The sequence below is a fragment of the Panthera onca genome, chromosome D4, assembly GCF_046562875.1.
Source record: "Panthera onca isolate mPanOnc1 chromosome D4, mPanOnc1 haplotype 2, whole genome shotgun sequence".
In the NCBI taxonomy this organism is placed as follows: Eukaryota; Metazoa; Chordata; class Mammalia; order Carnivora; family Felidae; genus Panthera; species Panthera onca.
This window is the reverse complement of record NC_138351.1, coordinates 28374216-28397952: the sequence shown is the minus strand read 5'-3', so window position 1 is coordinate 28397952 and position 23737 is coordinate 28374216. Positions and strand designations below refer to the sequence as shown.

The following is a 23737-nucleotide window of genomic DNA, read 5'->3' as shown; positions in this document are numbered from 1 at the left end:
TGGTTAATGGGGGAAGGAATGAATTACTCAGCTGAATATATGTTTGAAGTATGTTTTAATTAAAACGCTACAATAATGCATTTCAGATATGGGTTACATTTCCCTTTCTGGAGGAAAAATAACGTGCTGTTTTCTTCATCTATTTTTGAGAATATTGTGTTAGTCAACTAGACAGTGGTATGTTTGGGGAGACTTGGATGTGTCTTTTGCCCGTGGCTCTGTCTTAACTTCCTCTGAATTTGACCAGATGCCTCTTTGGCCCATTTATGAAAAATAGAAAGTTCTATTTCTCTCTTGATAATTCATGATAGCCTTCCCATCTTCTCGCTTACAGAGGGAGCAGGGCGATGACTAACTCTTTCCTTCACGTGGTAACTTCACAGGGAAATGAAGTCCACACCATCACCCACATGCACAGATTTGTTTTTAGCCCATAAAATGATCTATGATTTACACACTCATTCCCAGGGAGGCTGAATGCTGTTTTCCATGTACTCGCTCCTCAGAGAAAGAAAAGAGAAGGGATAAAAGAAAAACCAGAATCTTTTATATCAATCTTTTGGTGTCTTCATTAACCTCTGCTTCATTTCAAGGTACTTTACTAATCCTTGCTCAGTATTTGTTGAGCTCACTTATTTAAAATAAAAATACCTTCACAAAAATATTTCCGTGCCATAGAGAGTGAAAGGGACTGCGCTGCTCCTGGATAGTTCCAGAAGACTTTTGCTTGAGGGGCCATAAATATTCACAACCTTCCTGGGGTCCAGGGGCTGGTAGGTCCTAGGCAGTAAATTACTGCCCTGGTCCTGTGTTAGGAACAGCCCTGTAGGCAGAGATGTGCAGGCTGCTGACATTTTAAAAGCTTTTGTGGACGGAAAATGATTTGCAAGTGTTTGGCAAACAAAACCTCTGTGTAGCTCTGTGTCACTTTCAAAGTCAACTTTGACTTCTAAAACTTCCATGTTTATGAGAACAGAAAATTATTATTTAGCCTGAGCCATAAGAAGCACTCCAAGTGGCTCTGTGTGCGAAGGTGAAGCCTAAGGACTGAGAAGAGGGGTTTTATGTTCTGTAGCCATGAACTTCAGCGGGAGCCTCAGAGAAATGGGCATAAATGCAGAGAATTTTTTTTAGAGAGATAGAGTGTGAGCAGGGGAGGGCAGAGAGAAAGGGAGACACAGAATCCAAAGGCTTCAGGCTCTGAGCTGTCAGCACAGAGCTCAACACGGGGCTCGAACCCACAGACCTCGAGATCATGATCTGAGGCAAAGTCAGACACTCAACCGACTGAGCCATCCAGGCACCCCTAGAAGGAACTTTTAAATGCAGATTCTGAGTCAGTGAGGTCTGGGGTGGGGCCTGAGATTCTGCCTTGCTATCAAGCTCTAGGGTGATGCTACCCCACAGACCACTCTCTTGAGTATCAAGGAGGAGATCGAGTGGCTAGCTTCGGGTTATACAACTAGTTAGTGGCTCCTTCAATGACTGTAATCATTATCAACTAATTTCTGGTGACTTAGAGCTGTGTAACTTTACGCAAGTTTCTGAAGTGCTGAGTTACCGTTTCTTTATCTATAAAAAGTCTAGTTTATGGGATTTGTGGCCCCATTGGCCTGGCGGTGCGGATAGCATAGGCTTCATATAGACTTATTTACAAAGGAGAGCAGTATAAGGAAAACATTTTGAGTTGGGAGGTGAGAGCTCCCGGGTGACCCAGCTATGTGACCAGAGGAAACACTCAGTCCTCAGCTTCTTTCCCTGAAAGAAGAGGTTGGCCTGGGTCACCTTTAAGATTTAAGATCCTATTTTTTAAAAAAGGTGAAACCGAGTTTATTATTTAGGATAGGCAGTTTTTTATACAGCTGCCTTCTGGGCAAACATGAAAATACAATTAAGAGCTGATACTTGCCCTGTGCCAGGCACTGTTCTAAGAGCTTTCCCCGTAGCAACTCGTTGCATATTTACTACAACCCAATAAGGCAGGCACTGCTGTCCCTACTTGCCAGACAAGGAAGCTGAGGCACGGAGAGGTTCAAGGTTATGTAGGTGTAAGTGGAAAAGCCAAGCCCCACATCACATGGCTTCAGTCTGTGCGCTCACTGACTCAGCTAACTGTAAGGAGTGTCTGTTCTCCTGAGTGTGATCATTGCCTCCATCGTACAGGTGAGAAAACCGATTCACGTGAGTGGCGAATGGAGAAGCCAGGATGTAAATGGAGTCTGATTGCATCCAACGCCACCTCCTTCGTAGTTTCTCTGCTTCCTCAAACCTGAATCACCAAATTTATTCTGAAGCTCTGGCTACGAACACCAAATTTATTCAGATATGGGAAAGCTTGATCTCCCGAGCTAGCCAGCTAACCAACGTATTCCTAAGTTAGTGGCCAGTTTTAAAATTTAAAAATGCGTTGACTTCTCAGCCACTAACCTTGCTGTATGTAGTCGTCAAGTGTACTAATTAAGATATAGAGACTTCTGGGTTTTCTAGGTAGACAATAATACCATTTATAAATAATAATTTTTTTTTTGGTTTTTATCCCCAAAAGAAAATTCCTTCTATTTGTAACAGTCCCATCACATGGAACATAATGTTCCTCGTTCAAATAAGTACAGTGATTTGGAGTTGTGGTATCTTTATTCCTGCAGCATATCAATGGCTCATTGAATGCCAAGCTCTTGAACAGTAACAGAGACCCATAATTAGGCATAATTTCTATGGGAAAAACTGTCCTTGCTCCACTCGAGGACATATTTTTTCAAGAACATAATGAGTGAGGGGGGATATGATGGTGTTTGTAGGCTCATAACATTCCAGTGACTGGGAGTATTCTGGAGTTATGCCTTTTTTCGATCTGTCACCCAAGCTGAGTGCCCTGATCTTTGGATATAGCCCCAGGAGATTACCACAGATCCCTTAATTGCAAATTACACTGATGTCAATCTGCAGTCACTGCATACTCAGGTGGGGCCACAGTCCGCATACATCTTTGGCTGTCTCATGAGATGAGGAATCTCAGAATTAACTTGTTTTTTCAAAAAAGGGGAAAAAAGAATTTGGGCAGTTTAGGATGCCCAACTGCTTCCTGCTTCATAGAGAATTATGGTAACCATCCAAGAATGGTTGGATATGCCTTTCAGGAAAATGAGACCTTCCTGATGATACTTGACATACGTCCAAAAGACGCCATCTTGACAAACCATATTTATTTCTGTCAATCTCGTCCTGCCACCACAGGAACCAGGAGAAGTAGGCACTCCCCTCCCACCTGTAGAGGAAAAATTGAAGTTTCCAGGTCTCACTTGCCTTGTGGCTGCGTCAGGACTACAATTTGGACCCCTGTTTTGGGGGGAGGGGGTTGTTTTTTTTGTTTTTTTGTCCAGGGCTTTCTTCCATCCACCAAGACTACGGTCCTAACATCTTACAAATATCCTGTGAGAACCTCCGTATGAAATATACAGTCTTTTCTAAGTCTGTTTACTTCTGACTCTGTGGAAAAATTTAAGAGACATTAGTAACTCCTTTTTTTTCCCTCTCTCTCTTTTCTCAAGTCCCTGTGAAGAAATGACTGTATCTGCAGTGCTTTTTGTCTGGGCTCTGGAAGGACTCCAAAGCTGTCATGTGTTTTCCATCTGGCACTTTTTCAAGAATCTCTTTGCTGCTTCCTATAGCCTGGAGGCCGTCCTGCAGAGCTCTGTAAATTCACTCCTAGCAGGTTGGCCGAGGCAGGAACGCAGGCAACAGGGAGCCTCCAAGGAGACAGAAAAGGTTTGTGGAATGTGCAGGCGCACCCCGCTATGTACAAGCTCACTCTAAGACACCAGGGGCCCCCAGAGAGGCTGCTTTTCAAAAGCAGACCACTACCTGTTCATTTGTTATGGAGCGTTTAAATAGCGAAGTACCTGAGTGCCTTCTTAAAGTATAATTCAGTTTTTGAAAAAAAGCTCAACTTGACTTTCCCGCGGCAGTCACAGGTCACAGGTTTGAAAGGCAATACAGAAAAGAAACTCTAGAACTTTCAAAAGATGATCGATGGGGCGTGAGCCCCTGCATTGCAGAGTCTGAGCTGTCTCACTGCCCTGAGGCCCAGCTGCAGAAGACCAGTGAGGTAACTGAAGTCACAGCTTTGCCGAAGCTTCGGTAATTCGGTACTTACAAAGCCATTGGAACACCTGGGTGGCTCGGTTCCTTAAGAGTCGGACTTTGGCTCAGGTTGTGATCTCGCGGTTCATGAGTTCGAATCCCTCCTGGGGCTCTGCTGCTGTCAGCACAGAGCCCACTTCAGCTCTTCTGTCCACCACCCCCCTACCCCTCCCCTGCTCTCTCTCAAAAGTAAATAAACATTAAAAAAAAAACACATAAAGAAAGTGAAACTTTGGAAGGCAATCGATGGGCAAGATCTAAATACTACACACTGTTACTCAACCACTGTTACCCAAATTTTGAAAAGTGCTTGCAGTCTTCCTTGCCCAAGTTCAGATCAATCAAGGTGGAAAAGAAAACAAGATGGCCTTGCCTAGACATTCATACTTGGATGAGCCAAGTGTGAATCCATTTTTGGGTATTAAGCGTGTTCCTGATCATTTGAGCAGACTCTTGTTCCCTCTCTTTCTCTTCACCTCTTCCCTTTTTCCTTTGTTCCCTCTGTTAACCACCACTGAAAAGACATTGGGGAAGTCTGTTGTTTAAGGACCCCTGTGGGCGATCCCAGAACTTTGAAACTGGAAAGGAACCAACAACCATTCAATACCTTTTGCAAATGAGGAAAAACCCAGAGCCAGGACGTTGGGCCCATTGCATGTGTGCAGTGCTTGAGGGCTGTCAAAGCCAAGTCCACCAGTGCCGAGGCCCTCAGAGCCATGCCCTCTCCTGTCTTCTGCTCTGCTCTCAGGCAGAACATGGTCTTCAGAAATCCCTGTATATAGGAGTCAGTCCCCAAGGAAAGCAGCCTGGCACTTTGCCAACCCCTAATATAGAGGTCCACCTGATGAGCAAGGTCCCTTCCATGTGTCTTTTCCATCAGGCATGACACACCTGTATGACTTTCCTGTGGCCATCATAACAAATTACCACAAACTGGGTGGCTTGAAATAATAGACATTTATTTTCTTATTGTTTAAAAGGTCAGAGGTCCAAAATGAATGTCTTGGAAGGGTCACACTCCCTCCAGAGACTCTGGAAGGGAGCCTTCCTTACCCCTTCCAGCTTTTGGTGGCTCAGCTCTCCCTTGGCTTGTGGCTGCATACGTCTAATCTCTGCCTCTGTTGTCACCTGGTCTTCTCCTCTGTGCCTGTGGCTTCTCTTCTTTGTCTTACAAGAACACTTGTCATTAGATTTGGGCCAACCCAGCTAATGCAAGATGATTTTCTCATCTCAAGATCCTTAATTTAATTATATCTTTTCCAAATTAGATCACATTCCCAGGTTCTAGGGGTTAGGACTTGGAAATATCTTATTGGGGGCCACCATTCAACACACTACAGCTCTCATGTGAATAAACTCTCAGAAACACCCCCAATCTTCAGTATAAGATATGATAACTTCAATATTTGCATTTCCCGGGGTGTGTGTCTTGTACCAAGTTTTAGGAGCCATTTTCCAAATGAGTCTCATGGTGGAATGATGTCGGCAATTTGGTAATTTTATGTAACAAAGTTAAGCAGTTACGCAGGCTTTTTAAATTTTGTTTTCTCTGTTTGTTTTGGTAGAGGACTCCTCAGAACCTTTAAGAAGTTGATGGGCATCACGGCTTTTCATAAATGGGATACAGAGCATGGCATTTCCCAGGGGAGTGTGTTTTTGAGCGTTTACGTTGTGTTTGGGTTTTCCAGAAAGCAGGACTTCAGACAAGGTTTAAGCCCAAGCTTTCCACTGGGGACTATTATCCAGGGAGCCAGAGGGAAGGGCAAGAGCCCATCACGGACCAAAGGAGGGCCAGGGCCGAGTGTATCCTGTATCTGGTTGCTTCTGGGACTGTTGGTAGCCTGATCCCCTGGAGCAGCTCAAAGAACCAGATGAAATGTTTCTGGGTGCTCTCTACTCGGGGAGGGAAGGAGGCAGCAGTTATCAGCAGTTATCAGTTGTTATGCCTCTCCATAATTAGTTCACTTTCCCCACCCATGCAGGCTCTGCGTGTCTAAGCTCCCAGCAGGTCCTCACCTGCCTTTGTGTAAGCACAGCACCAGCACCTGCAGGAAGCAAGTCAGAGCCCATGCAGAAGTGGTCGCACCACAGTCATCGGATTAGGAGACACCTGAGGCCCAGGGAATCTGCAACTGTGCTCAGGGAGCGTCTGATGTGCTCGTGTGCCCATTAGTTCGGAGAACAACTCAGGAAACAAGTAACAAGTGCTCCATGAAAGGCTCTTTGAAAAACCAACTTCACCGTGAAGTCATTTCTTGTGTAAAAAGTGTATTTATTTTGAGAGAGCCAGAGACAGCCTGAGTGGGGGAGGAGCAGAGAGAGAGAGGGAGAGAGAGAATCCCAAGCAGGCTCTGGGCTGCCAATGCAGAGCCCGATGTGGGGCTGGAACCCACATAACGGTGAAACCATGACCTGAGCTGAAACCAAGAGTCCGATGCTTAACTGACACTGCCACCCAGGCACCCCGTGATACGTCATTTCTTTAACAAACTTGCACGAACCCTATTTATGCATTCTGGTGTCACCACACACTCCCTTAATTCTATAATTTGGAGCCACTGTTAATAGTCTAATTGACTTATATTGCCATGCCTCTTAAAATTTTAACTCAGGAGAGAGTTCATTCTTAAAAGAACTATCTGTGCACACTGGACATAACATTCCTGGAACTGATTTAATTTTCATTTGACTTGTGTTCATATCTTCAGACTGCATGCTATGAAAATGGGAAAGTTTCTTAGGGCGTGGGATATCTCCAGTCCTGCTCATGAGGATGATGTGGTAAATACAACCTTACCAACAGAGAAGGGGAAATACAATACACAGCAGTTTCTTATCTACTCAATGGGAGAAAAAAAAAAAGAAAAGAAAGAGGAAAGGAAAGAGCATTGTTTGTTCCAAAGTTTGGGATGGTTACATTAAACAAAAGAAACAGTAAATGAAAGCAAATTCCTTTGCTACGACTCTAATTGGTGTATGTTGAGGCTGAGAGAACAGTAGTGATGGAGAATAAGGCAGGAGAGAGTCTTAATTGTCTCTGGTGACGAAGGCTATATGGTCACATTTGCGAGAAGAGGTTCAGACATTGCAGAGGAGTTGGTTTTCAAGAGATCTTCTCTGTGTGGAGTCTGCTTTATGGAAGGTTGGTTGGCATGGAGGAACCATGAATCACAGTGAGCCCACATCTTCTCTATGGCAGGCACACGGGGAGCATATGTTCCAAACAAAGCCAGAAAAGAAAGAATTATGAGGAAACCCAGGCCTGGCAACATCAATTCAATCTGGCTCTGGTATCGTCATCAGTGAGATAAGTTAGAAGCATGGGCGTAGAGAGGGGAGAAAGCAGAGCGGCTGGTGGAGGGTAGGACAAATGCTATTCTTTTCAAGAGTTTAGAAATGTTCTTTTGGGAGCAACATAGTAAAAGAAAAATACCCTATACTTTCCAGCCAGCAGAGTTAAACTGAATTTCTGGATCCTTGGCTTGTGAGCTAAGGGGGTCTTTGGGATAGTCATTTAGCTCCTCTGCCCCAGTTTTCTAGTCTGTAAAATGGAGAGAATTATATTATATCACTTAGTAGCAAAAAACAGAACACTCTACTCAACTTACTTTTAACAATACTGGAGTGTTTCCAGGCAAGATGGCTCCTGGCACTCCCAACTACATAGCCCAATAGTAGATAAGAAGAAGACATAGTTAGGGCTCAAAACACATATAAATATATCTAAGGACCTCAGTGGAAAAATAATAAAAGTGTCCCAGGTGCTGAGGAAAGCAAGGGAAGCATTAGTAAATGGAAAAAGAAAAAAGAAAGAAAGAAAGAAAAAGGAAAAGGGAAAGGAAAAGGAAAAGGAAAAGAAGGAAAAGAAAAAAAAAGAGCTGAAGATCAGTTCACTGCCTAACGCTTGGGCCTGGGTGGGACTCGAGGCCACAAATGTATAAGACAGAGGAGAAAGGTTCAAAGTGCAGCCTCTTAACCAGGGTCTCCATCAATTTCTTCTTACTTGGTGATTAAATCCATGATATGAGACAGTGTGGAACTGGGGCCTAAGGGTCTAGGGAGAGGAAATACAGAATTTGTGAAATGGTATGCAGCTAACAAGGTAGCCTCAAACTACAAAAAGCAAAAACGGATGGAATTATGAGGAAAAGTTGATTAATTAAAAAGAAACCTGAGATATTTTAATATACCAGAAATGATTGGTTGAACTGACCCCTGGTTGTTAAGAATAAAGAAGATAGGAAGAGAAAATAAAACTTTGTTCTAATAAATATAAAGACAATCCTACAACTCCCAAATGCAGAATATATGTTATTTCCAAGTACATATAGGGTATTTATAAAAATGTATTATATATATATATGTCACAAATGTATTATCTACAAATTTCAAATAACTAGTATCATATCATAATGGTTTTCCAGTTAAAAGTGATTAAAGTAGAAATCAACAGAAAAGAATAAAAATGGACAAACACAAATAGGGAAACTTAGAGAGGTACTTTCAAATAATTCATGGTAAAAGAGTTTTCTATGGCTGCTATAATAGATTATCACAAGTTGGTGGCTTAACACTAAAAGAAATATATTTTCTCACTTCTTTAGACCAGAAGTCTAAAATCAGTATCACCAGACTGAAGCCGTAGTGTTTCCAGGGCCACACTCCTTTTGAAAGCGCTATGGGAGAATTTGTTCCTTGCATCTTCTAGTTTCTTGGGGGGCCCCAGAAGTTCTAAGGCTTGTGGCTATATCACTCCAACTCAGCCTCTATGATCATATGTCTCCTCCTCCTGGGTCAGGATGAAATCTCTCTCTGCCCCTATCCTATAAGGATATATGTGATTATATTTAATCAGATATCCAGGATAATCTCTCCATATTAAGATGCTTGAGTCAGTCATATCTGCAAAGTCTTCTCCCCTCACCCAATAAAGTAATATTCCCAGGTTTCAGGGATTAGGACATGGGTATATTCCAAAGGGAGGTGAGTATTACTCAGCCTACTATACGAGTGAAAGAGAAAAATCACAGTGACAACTGTGAATGACAATACAAGTCATATATAAAGCCTTGTAGGATGCAGCAAAAATCACACCTAGAGGTAAATTTGTAGCCTAAAATACAAAAACATTTTTTTAAAGAAAAGAACATTTAAAATAAACTACTTGACTGAACTCAAGAAGTTGAATCAGGAATCGCAATAGTACCCTCCCAAAGCAACAGATGCACACAGTTTTATTGGTGAGTTTTTGGAAACTTCGAGTAACAAATATTCCCCAAGTTATACAAATCGCTTCTGAGTCTAGCTCTAAAAGGGTCAGCTACCCACATAATTTTATCAAGCTAATAGAACTTTGATATGGAAACTGGACAAAACAGTACAAGGCAAGTATAAACCGATCTCATTTATCATCATGAATGCAAAAATCCTAACAATATGGCAAATTGAATTCAGTAGTGATTAAAAAACATACAATGACAAAGTAAGTTTTGTCTCACTAATTATAGGGTTGGCTCAGTACTAGAAAATTCCTCAATGCAATACATATCATTAACAGATTAAAGGAGAAAAATCAGGGGTGCCTGGGTGGCTCAGTCAGTTAAGCGTCCGACTTCGGCCCTGGTCATGATCTCGTGGTTTGTGAGTTTGACCTTACATCAGGCTCTGTGCTGACAGCTCAGAGCCTGGAACCTGCTTCACATTCTGTGTCTCTTGTCTCTCTCTACCCTCACCGGCTCATGCTGTCTCTCTCTCTCTCTCTCTCTCTCTCTCTCTCTCTCTCTCAAAAATAAACATTAAAAAATAATTTTAAAGGAGAAAAATCATATGATCATCTCAATAGATGTCCCGAGAGCATAAGATAGAAGTCCTCCCACATTCGTAACTAAGAACTAAAAACACTTAGCACAGTACGACTGGAAAGAAGCCTCCATAAGCTGATAAATAGTATCCATCGAACACCGAAAGTCAGCCTCATTATTTACTAAGGAGAGTTTAGAAGTATACCTGTTAGATTGAGGAGAAATTTTGCCTGCAATTCACTGTTATCTTGTTTAGCATGTTTGGGTTTGGGTGGCCTATGCGTGTTTGGTTTTCTTTACGCTCTTAGGTAAGCATACATGTTTGGTACTGGTATGGTAGCATGGCCTGTAGTAGGCTACTCGTTTGCTACAAAATCCACTCTCCTCTTCCTCCATTGTTGGAGAGTCTCAGGTAGGCATGTGCCCATCTGGCCAGCCAGTAGCTCCTCACTTCCTGTGTCATGCTCTGTGGCCATGTGACTAAGTTCTCTCCAGTAGAATGTAAGAAGAAGGGATGTGTACTATGTAGGGGTCCCCACTGAAGAGTGTATCCCTTCCGAGCTTGCTTTGTCTCCCCTCTAGCTGGCATTTGGAAGTGGCAGTGATGTAGCTTCAAGTGTGCAGGTGGTGACAGTGCTGGGGATGAAAGAGTCACAGGAAGGAGTAAAGCAGTTTCCCAGAAGGACCTTGCAGAACAGAGCTGTCCCTCCCGCCTGGGCTGCTCATATTGGAGTGAGTGATGGGGTGACAAAGAAATGAAACTGTGTATTCTTGAAACACGGAAGCTTTGTGTCTCTTTGTTACAGAAGCTTGGCCTTGCCATCCCTACAACATGGAAATAACAAATAACTATCTGCTTGGCCATGGGAACATTGGACCCCATGGTGCTGCAAAAGAGCTTCCACAGCATCTTTAACATTGGGTTTCTTAAAAATATGTGGAAGGAAATATGTCAGTTTTAAAGTGCTGGGTTGTAAATATACTGATGCTTGTTATATAATTTTCTATTCTTTTCTGCAGGTTTAAGATATGAAATAAGAGTGAAAGACCAAAAAAAAAAAATGATAAAGGGAATTTACTGGCTACAGATACATTCTGACTTTAGGATAATCTCAATTCTGCCACCCAATAAGGTGGCCAAGAATTGTTTCATCTTTAACTTTGTTCCACCTTTCTCTGGATGTTGGCTTCTCCTTAAAATGCCCTTCTTGATCTCAAGAGAGCTATTAGCATCTTCTGGAATTCATGCAGCCTCCTTCATTACAAACAGAGAAGACCATCTTTGCCCCCAAGTAGGGAAAACATTGCTTCATCAAACATTGAATAAGCTTTTAGTCTTTTCCAAGTATTCAGGACACAGAAATGACTTAGACATGAGTCCTTCTACGGCAAAGCTCAGTCATCCTAGATATTCACAAATATTTGTTTTTCTCTCTGATTCAAGATTGTTTTTAAAAATTCTCATTGTCTACAAATCATGATGTGTGTCGACCTGGCACCCATTCTTCCTTACGTAGTTTCCTTGTCCACGAACATGAGATGTTCACATCTTTTTTTCCAGTTTTATTGAGATGTAGTTGACCTGTGGCACTGTATAAGTTTACACATGTATGGCATGATGACTTATATATATTGCAAAATGAATACCACAGTCAGTTTAGTTAGCAACCATCACCTCATATAGCTACGAAAAAATTTTGTTTTCCTTGTGATGTGAACTCTTAGGATTTACTTTCTTAGTAACTTTCCAATATGCCATACAGCGTGTTAGCCATGGTCACCATATTGTGAATTACATCCCCACTATTTATTTATCTTATAACTGGAGGTTTGTACCTTTTGACCACCTTCATACATCTTTCCCCAAACGACCTGTTGCTTCTGGTTACCACAAATATTTATACACCCAATATCAGACCACCTGGATCTATAACGCAGATACCAACAGGGCTAAAAGCAGTGGTTCACACTTTACTCATTGTTTCTGCTGTAAAACCCTTTCATTTCCTTTTCCCTAGGAGAAGTTTTAATATTGCTTCGTAAACCCCGCAGAACATCTTTCTGAGGAGTATCAAGGAGTGAGGCTCATGGTTAAGTTAGTGACCGGGCCGATTTTTCCCTAGCTATGATATCATTGCTTAAGAGTTAGCCTTGCTGGATGTCACATCCAAGCAAGTTCATTGTTCCCTCCTTTGTGTTCCTATAGAATCTGTTTATATTATCAGTATAATACTTGGATGTATATACACAACTATAATGTGGCAGGATTTCTCTTACACTGAACCCATTGCTTTTCTTAATGTTTATTTCTTTACTTTGAGAAAGAGTGAGAGAGAGAGAGAGACAGAGACAGAGACAGACAGAGAGAGAGAATCCCAAGCAGGCTCTGGTTGTCAGTGGAGAGCCCATCATGGGGCACAATCTCACAACCGTGAGATCATGACCTGAGCTGAAATCAAGAGTCAGGTGCTAAACTGACTGAGCCACCCAGGTGCCTCTCACGGGCCCTGTTCCTCGAGGATAGGACTTTCGATTATTTGGCTTTGAGTGTCAGTCTTCTGGATCATAATAGAGACTTGTGGGAGAGGATGCTGATTGCCCATCTAATTTCTCCTTCCTCAACAACAGGGTCATGATGGGAATGTCATCATGTTTAGTGAACAAACTGTTTCCCTTCCTCCCTTCCACATAAAAGTGGTCAATGTGCAAGTGGATATTTTTGGATGGACATCTAGGAAAATTCTTTTTTAAAGGGGTTTACTCAACTGGGAGGCAAGCAGCCCTTTTCCCCCTCTTCCTTTCTTTGTCCTGGTCAGAATTTGATGTGACAGTTGAAGCTGCAGCAGCCAACTTGTGAGTATGAGTCAGCCTTGAAGATACAAGGTGTGTGCTGAGGGTAATGGGCAGAAACAGAGGAAAAGAGCAGAAAGATAGGACAGGCATGTGGACCCCATAGTATTTCTAGGTTAGCTACCCTTGTACTTCTTTTTTTTTTTTTTTTTGAAATTTTATTTTTAAGTGATCTCCACACCCAACATGGGGCTTGAACTCACAACCCCAAGATCAAAAGTCCCATGTTCTACTGACTGAGCCAGCCAGGTACCCCATACCCTTGGACTTTTTTAATGTGAGAGACAAACACACCTTTATCATTTTTAAGCCTTTATCATTTGAAACCACTGTCATTTAGGTTTCTATTACTAGTAGCTGAACTTCATCCTAACTGATATAATGCTTGATTTATGTTTACAATTAAAGTAAAGAAGTATAATGTCCACAACAACTTAGTACAGGCAACCTAAGCCAAAGGTAGCAAATCATCGGGCTGCAGGCTGAATCCAAAGACAAGTCAGGTTTATTTTTTTTTAAGTGCATTAACTGCCAACATCAGAAAGCTGGGGTAATTTCATACAAACACTGGGATTTTTTTCTCCTTTAAAATCAGGAAGTTTTAGCAACAGGGCCCAAACTCCTGCCTGGCATCAGCTGATGAATGGTGGTTGCCCCCTTGTTGTGGGGCCAGGGGTCTCCACACCTATGGCACCTCCACTCACATGGCTCCTCTTGTTTATAGGAGCTACTCAGCCCCTTCAGGCAATTAAGTGCTCAGATCAGCCCCAGATCTGAGCTAATGTCGTTTCAATGTCGTTTAGCAGTACTTTTTCAGAGTCTTTAATCTGCTCTCATCAAAGGCACCCTGTATCAGTAGGTACCTTTACTTTGCATGAACAGAGCCTACACGAAGTCTGGCAGTGGGCAATCCTTCCGTTATGCAGATGAAGAGCCAGCATTATATTTGATAAATCACATTGCTTCTAGAGCTCATATTGGCTAGGTTAGCGCAAAGCTTGTCATGAATAATGATCTATCCATCTATCTGTCATCTACCTATTGACTTCTTTTTTATAGAATAAAGAGGACAGGAGGAAGTGGAATAGGAAGGGAAAGAGGAGGGGAAGGTAAAAAATAGAAGAAGAAAGAAGGAAGAGAGGAAGCAATCACCAGGAAGTAACCAACCAGGTGGAGAGGAGACCCTAAGCCAGGTCACAGAGGCTCCTTTGATGGTTAGGCCAAGAGGAAGGAAAAACACACAGAACAAAAACGGCCATCCCCAAACAGCTGTATCCCTCTGAAGTGAGCAGAGGCACCTCCAGGGACTCTTTCCATAGGTGTTTATTGAATATGTGTCAAACACTTACCCAGGTGACGAGATAGATCAGGGAACAAATATGAGCCGCTCTGGCCATGTCTCACTTAAGGCCCCTGGGACAGAACTGACAGTAATCTCACCAGCAGATAAACTTGTGATGTCTGATGGGGTTAAACCTATTCTCTGTGAATCTGATGTCATATCAATATTAACTACGCAGAATGTAAGAAAAATGATCCCTCCAGTTTGTTGCAGTCTGAACCATCTGGCAATGCGGCGTAAGGGCAGAGTCCTTCGCATTTAAATGTCAGCATCTCCTGGACCACATCCTTATACCATACACAAAAATAAATTCAAAATGGATGAAAGACCTAAATGTGAGACAGGAAACCATTAAAATCCTAGAGGAGAAAACAGGCAGCAGCCTCTTTGACCTTGGCCACAGCAACTACTTACTTGGCATGTCTCTAGAGGCAAGGGAAGTAAAAGAAAGAAAAGCAAAAATGAACCACTGGGACCTCATTGACATAAAAAGCTTCTGCACAGTGAAGGAAACAATCAACGAAACTGAAAGGCAATCGGTGGAATGGGAGAAGATATTTGCAAAAGACGTATCACAGGGTTAGTATCAAAAATCTATAAAGAACTTACCAAACTCAATACCCAAAAGACAAATAATTCAGTGAAGAAACGAGCAGAAGACATGAATAGACACTTTTCTAAAGAAGACATTCAGATGGCTAACAGACACATGAAAAGATGCTCAACATCACTCATAATCAGACAAATCAAAACCACGATGAGATACCACCTCACATCTGACAGAATGGCTAAAGTTAACATCTCAGGCAGCAACAGATGTTGGCAAGGATGTGGAGAAGGAGGAAACGTTTTGCACTGTTGGTGGGAATGCAAATTGGTGCAGCCACTCTGGAAAACAGTATGGAGGTTTCTCAAAAAGTTAAAAATAGGGGCACCTGGTGGCTCAGTCGGTTAGCGTCTGACTTTGGCTCAGGTCATGATCTCGCGGTTTGTGAGTTCAAGTCCGGAGTTGGGTTCTGGGCTGTCCTGGGCTGACAGCTCAGAGCCTGGAGCCTGCTTCGGATTCTGTGTCTCCCTCTCTCTGCCCCTCCCCCACTCGCGTTCTGTCTCTCTCTGCCTCTCAACAATAAAGAAAATTAATTAAAAATTTTTAAAAAGAATTAAAAATAGAACTACCCTAAGACCCAGTAATTGCACTACTAGGTATTTATCCAAAGGATACAAAAATGCTGATTCGAAAGGGACACACGCACCCCAATGTTTAGCGCAGTGCTACCAACAATAGCCACGTTGTAGAAAGAGCCCAAATGTCCATCAACGGATGAACGGATAAAGAAAATGTGGTATATATATACAATGGAATACTACTCAGCAATGACAAAGAATGAAATCTTACCATTTGCAACAATGTGGATAGAACTAGCGGGAATTATGCTAAGAGAAATAAGTCCATTAGAGAAAGACAAATACCATGATTTCACTCGTATATGGAATTTCAGAAACAACAGATGAACATAGGGGAAGGGAAGGAAATAGAAGACAAAAATAGAGAGGGAGGCAAATTATAAGGGAATCTTGAATACAGAGAAGAAATTGAGGGTTGCTGGGGGGGGAGGGAGATGGGTTAAATGGATGTTGGGCATTAAGGAAGGCACTTTTAGGGATGAGCGCTGGGTGTCCTATGTAAGAGATGAATCACTGGGTCCTAGTCCTTAAACCAAGACTACACTATATGTTAACTAACTTGAAGTTAAATAACTAAACAAAATGTCAGCATCTAGGCAAAACTAAGAACGTTATAGACAAATGCAAGCTTTGGATGCAGGGATTGAGGTAGCAGATTGTGTCAACACTCCAACCTTAAAACCCAATCATGTCTTGTTTTCTGCCTCCCCTTTTGCAATATCCCCTTTCTTCATAGAACTCTCTAGAATCATTAAGAGTTGACTGCATGGTGTGAGAGACTGAGCAGTAAGTAAAAGATTTTCCACAGTCTTGCAATGGAATAACCAAAATGACCTATTAAGTAAGTGATTACCTCTCTCCATGCATTTCTCATAATTTCCTAGATCTTTGGATGAAAAAACGTATTTTAAGAAATGTATATTTAAGACGCGGGGGTACTGGGAGAAAGGGTATGGCGTGTGTGAATGCTCAATGTAATAACCATTCAAGCGCACAGATGTTTAAAAGAGCATGACAGTCACATCTGAGCCACCCGGCACATTGCCGCAATGAACACAAGAGAAACAGAGAATCAGAGAGGGCAGAAACTCCATTTAAGGTCAAAAAGGGCAAAGAGAACATATTTTAGGATAAAAACAAATATCCAGTCTTCTGTTCATCTTTGCACGACTTGCTATTTCAGCAACAGTGGGAAAGTTTTAAACCACTTATGCGGCAGTCTTTGGTCAGTAATGAACTTCATGTTCACAAGGGAAATCTTTTTTCCCAACCTGAGTCTTTACAACCCCAGGTCATGATAACTCATTTTTTTTTTTTTAAGCAAGGTCAGTTTCAAAAGCATATGGGATTCAATCTGTGTTTCTTTAAAATATGGGACATACACCAAAGCCAGAATTTTATATTTCTCCTTAACAATGTGACGTGAAAACTAAATGCATAAAAAGTTTGACCTTGTAAAGGGCAATCTCTTTTGAGTTATGGATGAGGAAAAAGAATTAAGAAAAAAAAAAACCTGAAACACAGTAAAGAAAAAAAATTCCTCCACACAGTCTCATTTTTCAAAGTGCTGAAATTTCCAAACAGTTTGATGATTTATCTGCAAGCTTTCTTGCTAACAAAGATTTTTCTTCTAGCTTGAAACCATACCCAAAGAATTCCAGGCTTAAAGGAGATCACTGTCTCCCTTTTCTCTCTCTCTCTCTCCTTGTGTGTATGTATGTGCATGTGTGTGTGTGTGTGTGTGTGTGTGTGTGTGTGTGTGTGTTTACTTGAGAGGGTTCAAGAATTCTGCCATCAAAGACAAGTCAGTGGTACTCCCCTCAAGACTAAGTGACATTATTTGGGGGAGCAATCTTGTCATTTTAGTAAGACCTGTACCCGGGCTCAGAATGTCACCTGAACAAAGATGATCCATCTGCCTTGGGCTCAGTCCAAATTCCCCATCAGTGACAATGGTCTGCTTAAGTCCTTGCTTCTTCATGGTCGTATTGAATTTCTCCACACAAGAGACAGGTAGTGCAACTGAGAGAAGAAAGAATCCCTTATGTGAGCTGGGAATTTTTCCTTATTTCAAACTCGATGGGAAGCCAAAGTCCCAGGCCACAGCTCGAGAGAGGTTTTATCTTGCTCCTGCAGGCAGCAAGTTTCAATAAACCATTCATTTGCCCTTCTTAGCGGGGAAACTCATTTAAATTTGCATATGTTTCAGGTCTCCCAGACAAAAGCTGGACCTGGAAAGAAAGGAACATATTTTGGGAGGCTCCCATGAACTCTCTGGGGCCACAAGTCGCTCTTCAGGAAATGATTGTTCCCTGGACAGTAGCCAAAGGCACGGCTTCCGAGTGTCCAACAGCTCCCTAGGGTGGAAGTTGGGGAGAGGGCGAACTGAGAGAACTGGATTACTGTGCATCTGAGGAGACTCAGTCATGTGGGGGTCAGAGCACGTAAGGGAGGGACAGAATGCTTTTCTGGGACAGAGTTTGAATTCAGGAGCTTGACTTCCACGGGCGAGATCTGTGCCTGCTCTCATGTAACAAGAAAGGAGCTGGGTGTTTCTAAGTGCACGCACTCGCTTATACTCTCTGTTGGGATCTGTGTGCTCTACTTTCCCTGGGCGCTATAATTTAGATTTCAGTTCAGAAAATTAAAAGGAACTGACAGTGCCCCGCCAAAATTTTTCAGATTTCTTCCATTACGGACACTGATTTCTTGTGATGAAAGAAAATGTCGTCTCTGAGGAGCTCTGGGAACTTTTGCAGTGTGCGCACCAGGTCTGAAAATGCAGAGTGGAGCCTGACACAGAAAGACGTGTGGAATGCTTTTGCCCGAGCAAGCAATGGCTTTGGGGGGTGGTGACACCTCTGTTTCAATCACTGTCTGTCACCCCCTTCCTTTTTCTTTACCTGTACTTGTACGCAATTTTCATTTTATTTAAAATAAAAATTGGGAAGGGGCGCCTGGGTGGCTCAGTCAGTTAAGCATCTCACGTCAGCTCAGGACATGTCACGATCTCACGGTTTGTGAGTTCAAGCCCCACAATGGGCTCTTGCTGACAGCTCAGAGCACAGAGCCTACTTTGAATTCTGGGTCTCCTTCTCTCTCTACCCTTCCCCTGCTGGTTCTCTCTCTCTCTCCCTCTCTCTCTCTAAAATAAATAAACATTTAATATAAAATAAAATAAAATAAAATAAAATAAAATAAAATAAAGTAAAAATTGGCAATATGGTCACCTTTACATCAGCAGTGGTAAGAAACTAACGGTCCCGGGAATAGCCTTCAACTGATGACTACCCGAAGTTGGTGTATAAATACCCCAGCTCCCCTGTCCCTCAGATGGAGCTTCTGCACTGGTTCCCAGAGTTTCTTCATTGGAAGATGATTTAATAACACCCCTTCCTGTGTCAATTCCCCTCTCCCCTTCAAATGTAGTCTACTCTCCCCTCCTAAATTAACTGCTTGCACTTGAACCTTTATCCCTGCGCCAGGGATATCCCCCTTTATCCTCCCTGCTGGAGGGACCTAGAGTAAAACCCATGTATTCTGGGTACTGAAATGTTGGCATGAACCATCAGGTAATGGCCATGCGGCCGGGTTCTCTCATCTGACAACACCTGATGCATTGTCTTCACAAATTACCTGAATTGCATGGCTTCGCTGAGCACAAGCTGATCGAGATTTTGTAACAAGAACTTTAGCGTTTTACTAGAATTTAACTTGAGCATAAACCAGAAAACAATTCTGTGATACAGGGAGGTCGAAATGAGAGTTTCTTCTCATTAAGGAATTGGCGAGAAGAAACACGAAGCTAAGTGAGCCGCGTCTGCACCTGCTGCGGCAGGTGGATTATGGTTCCTCTTGTTTTATGCTGTTCACCTGTCCTCTTCAGAGTATCTCCCATGTTTCTGCCCTGCTCTGGGGGTTTCCATTCCTTGTTTCGGGATCTGCAACAACCCTCATCACCCCTGGTGGCAGCTGTTGGTGTTACCAGCTGCGGGAACACAAAGCCCACTTGACGGGCAATATATTGACTCATGCATTTAATATTATTCTTTGATGCTATTTACAAATACCTTGCGCCGTGTTTTTCAAGAGTTATTTTTAATCCTCCCAATACCCTGGGAGGTTATGACTTGCGTGCTCACCCACTCCTCTCCCCTCCCAAAATCATCTCTGGGAAGGTGAGGTTCTTGCTGAGGACATTGAAGAGTCATTGAAGCATTGTTCAAAACCAAGAGAGTGATGCGATTAAGGAACCAGGAGAAAACCCATTCCTTAGAGGCAGAGACTAATTTCCGAATCACCGATGTCATTAAGCCATCCTGGCAATAAGTGCTACAGAGAAGGTAAGGGGCATTGACCAGAGACAAAATGCAAATACATATTTTCAGAAAACATGTGGCTATTTCAGGGATAGCAAATTAATCAGCAGTCGCTGCTGATAATAATAATTACCATTTTTTGAACAGCCACTTTGTGCTGGGAACTATACTAGATATTTTCTTAGGTTGTCTCTAACCCATGTCTCTTCCCAACACCAACCCTGAAAGAAAAATATTTCCTCCCTCCATCCTTCCCTTCTCTCACTTTCTCTCCTTCCTTCCTTCCCTGTTTCCTCCTCCTTATTCTCCTCCTCCTTCTTCTTCCTCTTCCCTTCCCCCTCCTCCTCCTCCTTCTGTATTTCCTTCCTTTTTCCTCCCCCTCTTCCGTCCCCCTCCCGCTTCTCTTTTTCTTTCTTTCTCCTCCTCTCTCCCTCTCCCTGTCTCTTCCCTCAACTTTGTCTTTCTTTCTTTCTTTCTTTTTTTCTTTTTTTCTTTCTTTCTTTCTTTCTTTCTTTCCTTCTTTCCTTTCTCTTTTCACAGCTGAAATTACCAAGATGCCAAGAAGTTAGGTTATTTGATCAAGGTCACAGCTACAGTATACCAAAACTGCGATTTGAGCCCAGATTTGTCTGATTCCAAAACCCATATGCTCTTGTATTCCTTGGAAGATATAAAACTTTGTAGCTTTATATATATATATATATATATATATATATATACACACACACATATATATATATACACATATATGTATATATATATATATACACACACATATATATATATACACATATATGTATATATATATATATATATATATATATATTTATATGTAGTATGTATGTATGTCTGGAAAATGCTTTTAAGAAGATGGCCATCTAAGCACAGACTTTTCTAAAATAGAAAGTCGGAGAAATTCTTTAATGACTGACTATGAAAACACAAATTAGTAGCATTCCTGCCCTGGAACTTCTGGATAATGAATTGCAATAGTTATTGAGGACTTACTGTGACAATGGACCCTTAAAAAGTAGATATTTTCTCTTCTTTTATGGACCACTTATAAATTCACCCACTAAACAAATATTTATCGGACACACACTCTCATAATAATTGATTGGTGTCTTGCATCTGAAATCCTCTGAGATGAACCTCCAAGCAAGTATTTGAAACAGAGAGCTAGTCGTTTCTGGAAGGTGTATAACTTTAAAAGCATGTAGCCACAGGAGAAGTACTTGGCTGGGAATTTTGTTCTTGCCATCACAGTCTGGACTGGGAGGCCCAACTGAGGGCTGTACAAATACGAGTCAGTTTCAATGTTTCTAGTTCCTGCTATTCACTCTTCTTTGTCGAGCCACCATCTGTAGGCCAGCCAGGAAGAGAGATAGCCGAGGTATCTAGTCACTGTTTAGTCATTTATATTTTAAGACTTGGCCCAGTCCAGTTTAAATTCTGAAACTCAGAGTTTCCTTCCAATTAGCACAGACAAGGGCTGAAAGCAGCTTGTGACAGACAAGGAGCAAGAGCTTCTTTCTGTCTGTCTCTCCGTGTCTCTCTCTGCCTCTCTCTCTGTCCTCCTCCCCTTTCTCCCTCTCTCCCTCTTTTCCCTCATCGCCCTCTCTCTCAGCCCTGCGTTCCCTCAACACTGACCCCACCGAGAGAGCTTCTGTTTTCATTCTTTCCCTCCCCTTTGATTTGTCTGTTGCAGACAGTGCCTGGATCTCCTTTCTGAGGCTCTGAGACTCAAGGCTGAATGGTGGAAAGGTCTGCAGGGGAGGAAAACAAAGAAACAAAACAAAGCAGACGGCTGGGAACAAAAGTCACTGGAGGGTATTTCAAAACCTCAATACCCTTTGTGCTTGTTTTTTCCATGTTTTCTCCTGTATCCTTCAACTTCAGGAGCCTATCGTTTTTCAACCACATTCCCCCAGCAAAGCATCTGCACTCATTGGACGTTTGTGGAATGAAGAAAATTCAGTGTGGAAGCATCAGTGTGGACCTGGGTCTTGATGAAAGCGTATGACAAAGGGGAAAAAGACAAATGAACGGGACAGAACTTCCTGGCTTCAGTTACAGGGTACTGGGCATGAGCGATGCACCAGGCGCGTACTGAAAAATAAGCGTTCTGTGTCCTAATTTGCTCATAGGCGACTGGGGAGACAGAGCAACGAATCATAGTGTTATTGTTTAACTAGCCCAAATTCTACAATAGAGACAAGTACAAAGTTGTAATAATGAGCTGGAGACTCTCAGGTACCAGACTTGGCGATCAAGCGTAGAAGTTCCTTTCTCCAGAGAGAACTTCTCCAGAATTTCCTCTGGGAGCTGCAAGCGGGAGGCCTTCTCCCCAGTCACAGTGCAGGTGAGGAAAGCTGTCGAGGGTACGGTCCTCAGCATCCACATGGAAGGAACTAAGGAAAGAGTAGTTTTCTCTATCTAGAAAGCTCTACTGAACAGCTGGGCTTGTATCAGTTTGCAAGGTTGCTATACAATGCCCTGGGCACATTTAGAAACACTGTATAAAAACTGTTCTCTATTGGGTAACGCACATACCGCGATAGTTCTCATTGGAATAATTTGGTTTTTCCGGGCAGGAGGTTAAGTTGGAATTAATGAAATCAAGCAGTTTTGCTTTGACTCACTGCTTACTCTTTATACCAACTGATGTTCTGCTGAGGAAGGAATAAGTTGATGAAACTAGAAATAGCTGTTCCTTAACAAATCCTGTAACTCACGGGAACTGCTATGAAAATTTTCCAGCTGACATAAGACTTGGAGTGTAAATGCTTTCTCTCTTCTAAGACGCAGCAACAAAACAGGAATAAAACTTGGGTGTCAGCATAAAAAGCACCTAGGTCAGTGCTGCCGATAGAGAAGCTACTAGCTATGTGTGGCTTCTGAGCACTTGAAATGTGGCTAGCCTGAATTCAGGTGTGCGGCGAGTGTAAAACCACGCTGGGTTTCGAAGACACAGTTCCACACACACACACACACACACACACACACACACACACAGCAAACTATCTCCTTAATAATCTCCCATATTGATTACATGTTGAAATGATATTTTGGATAGATTGGTTAAAGCAATATACCACTAAATTAATTTCCCCTGTTACTTTTTCCTGTTTTTAAAGGTGGCTACGAGAAAAGATAAAGTTACATATGTGTAGTTTGTACTATTATCTGTTTTTCCATGCTACTGTAGACAGAGATGTTTGGAATACTCATTTATTTAGTTAGTTAGTTAGTTACTACCAGGAATTGGGGACGTTTTCTATCCCGAGCAACTGACGTGTTTTAAAAAAATTTTTTAAACGTTTATTTATTTTTGAGACAGAGACAGAGCATAAATGGGGGAGAGTCAGAGGGAGGGAGACACAGAATCTGAAAGGGGCTCCAGGCTCTGAGCGGTCAGCACAAGAGCCCGACGCAGAGCTCGAACTCGGGGACCATGACCTGAGCCAATGTCTTGACGCTTAACCAACTGAGCCACCCAGGCACCCCACAACTGACCTATTTTAAAAGCAAGCCACAACCACATGGGAATATAAAAGAGGCTTCATTCCGTTTTCTTCGGTTTTGTTTATGAAAGACAAAGCTATCTAAAAATGTCACGCTCCGGGGCGCCTGGGTGGCGCAGTCGGTTAAGCGTCCGACTTCAGCCAGGTCACGATCTCGCGGTCCGTGAGTTCGAGCCCCGCGTCGGGCTCTGTGCTGACAGCTCGGAGCCTGGAGCCTGTTTCCGATTCTGTGTCTCCCTCTCTCTCTGCCCCTCCCCCGTTCATGCTCTGTCTCTCTCTGTCCCAAAAATAAATTAAAAAAAAAATAAAAATAAATAAATAAATAAAAATGTCACGCTCCACTGATTTTAAAATTAAGAACAGAGAACATAAATATCTTTTTTTTTTAAAGTTCAATAAAGGCTCAAAATCCACTTCAGTTCATGTGATGGCTGATGGGGCAGGGCAAACCAGAAATGGCGAGAAAGGGGGCCTGGGGGCCTGGGGGCCTGCCCCCCCCTGCCCCCCCCCCCCCCCCCACCCCGGGAGAAACTTGTCATTCCCTCCCAGTATGAGTTTTATGCTCCTATTCCTAAC

At 42.5% G+C, this 23737-nt stretch overlaps 1 long non-coding RNA gene across 3 annotated transcripts in view; it reads left to right on the top strand.

Annotated features, from left to right (window-relative positions):
* The window catches only part of LOC132663543 (uncharacterized), a 59985-nt gene extending 41557 nt beyond the window's left edge, over window positions 1-18428 (top strand). For all 3 annotated transcript variants that reach the window (XR_009603110.2, XR_009603112.2, XR_009603111.2), the window contains 2 exons: window positions 3549-3765; window positions 18001-18428. This is a non-coding gene — a long non-coding RNA (uncharacterized LOC132663543). The remainder of the gene's footprint in view (window positions 1-3548; window positions 3766-18000) is intronic.
* Window positions 18429-23737: the final 5309 nt, after the last annotated feature.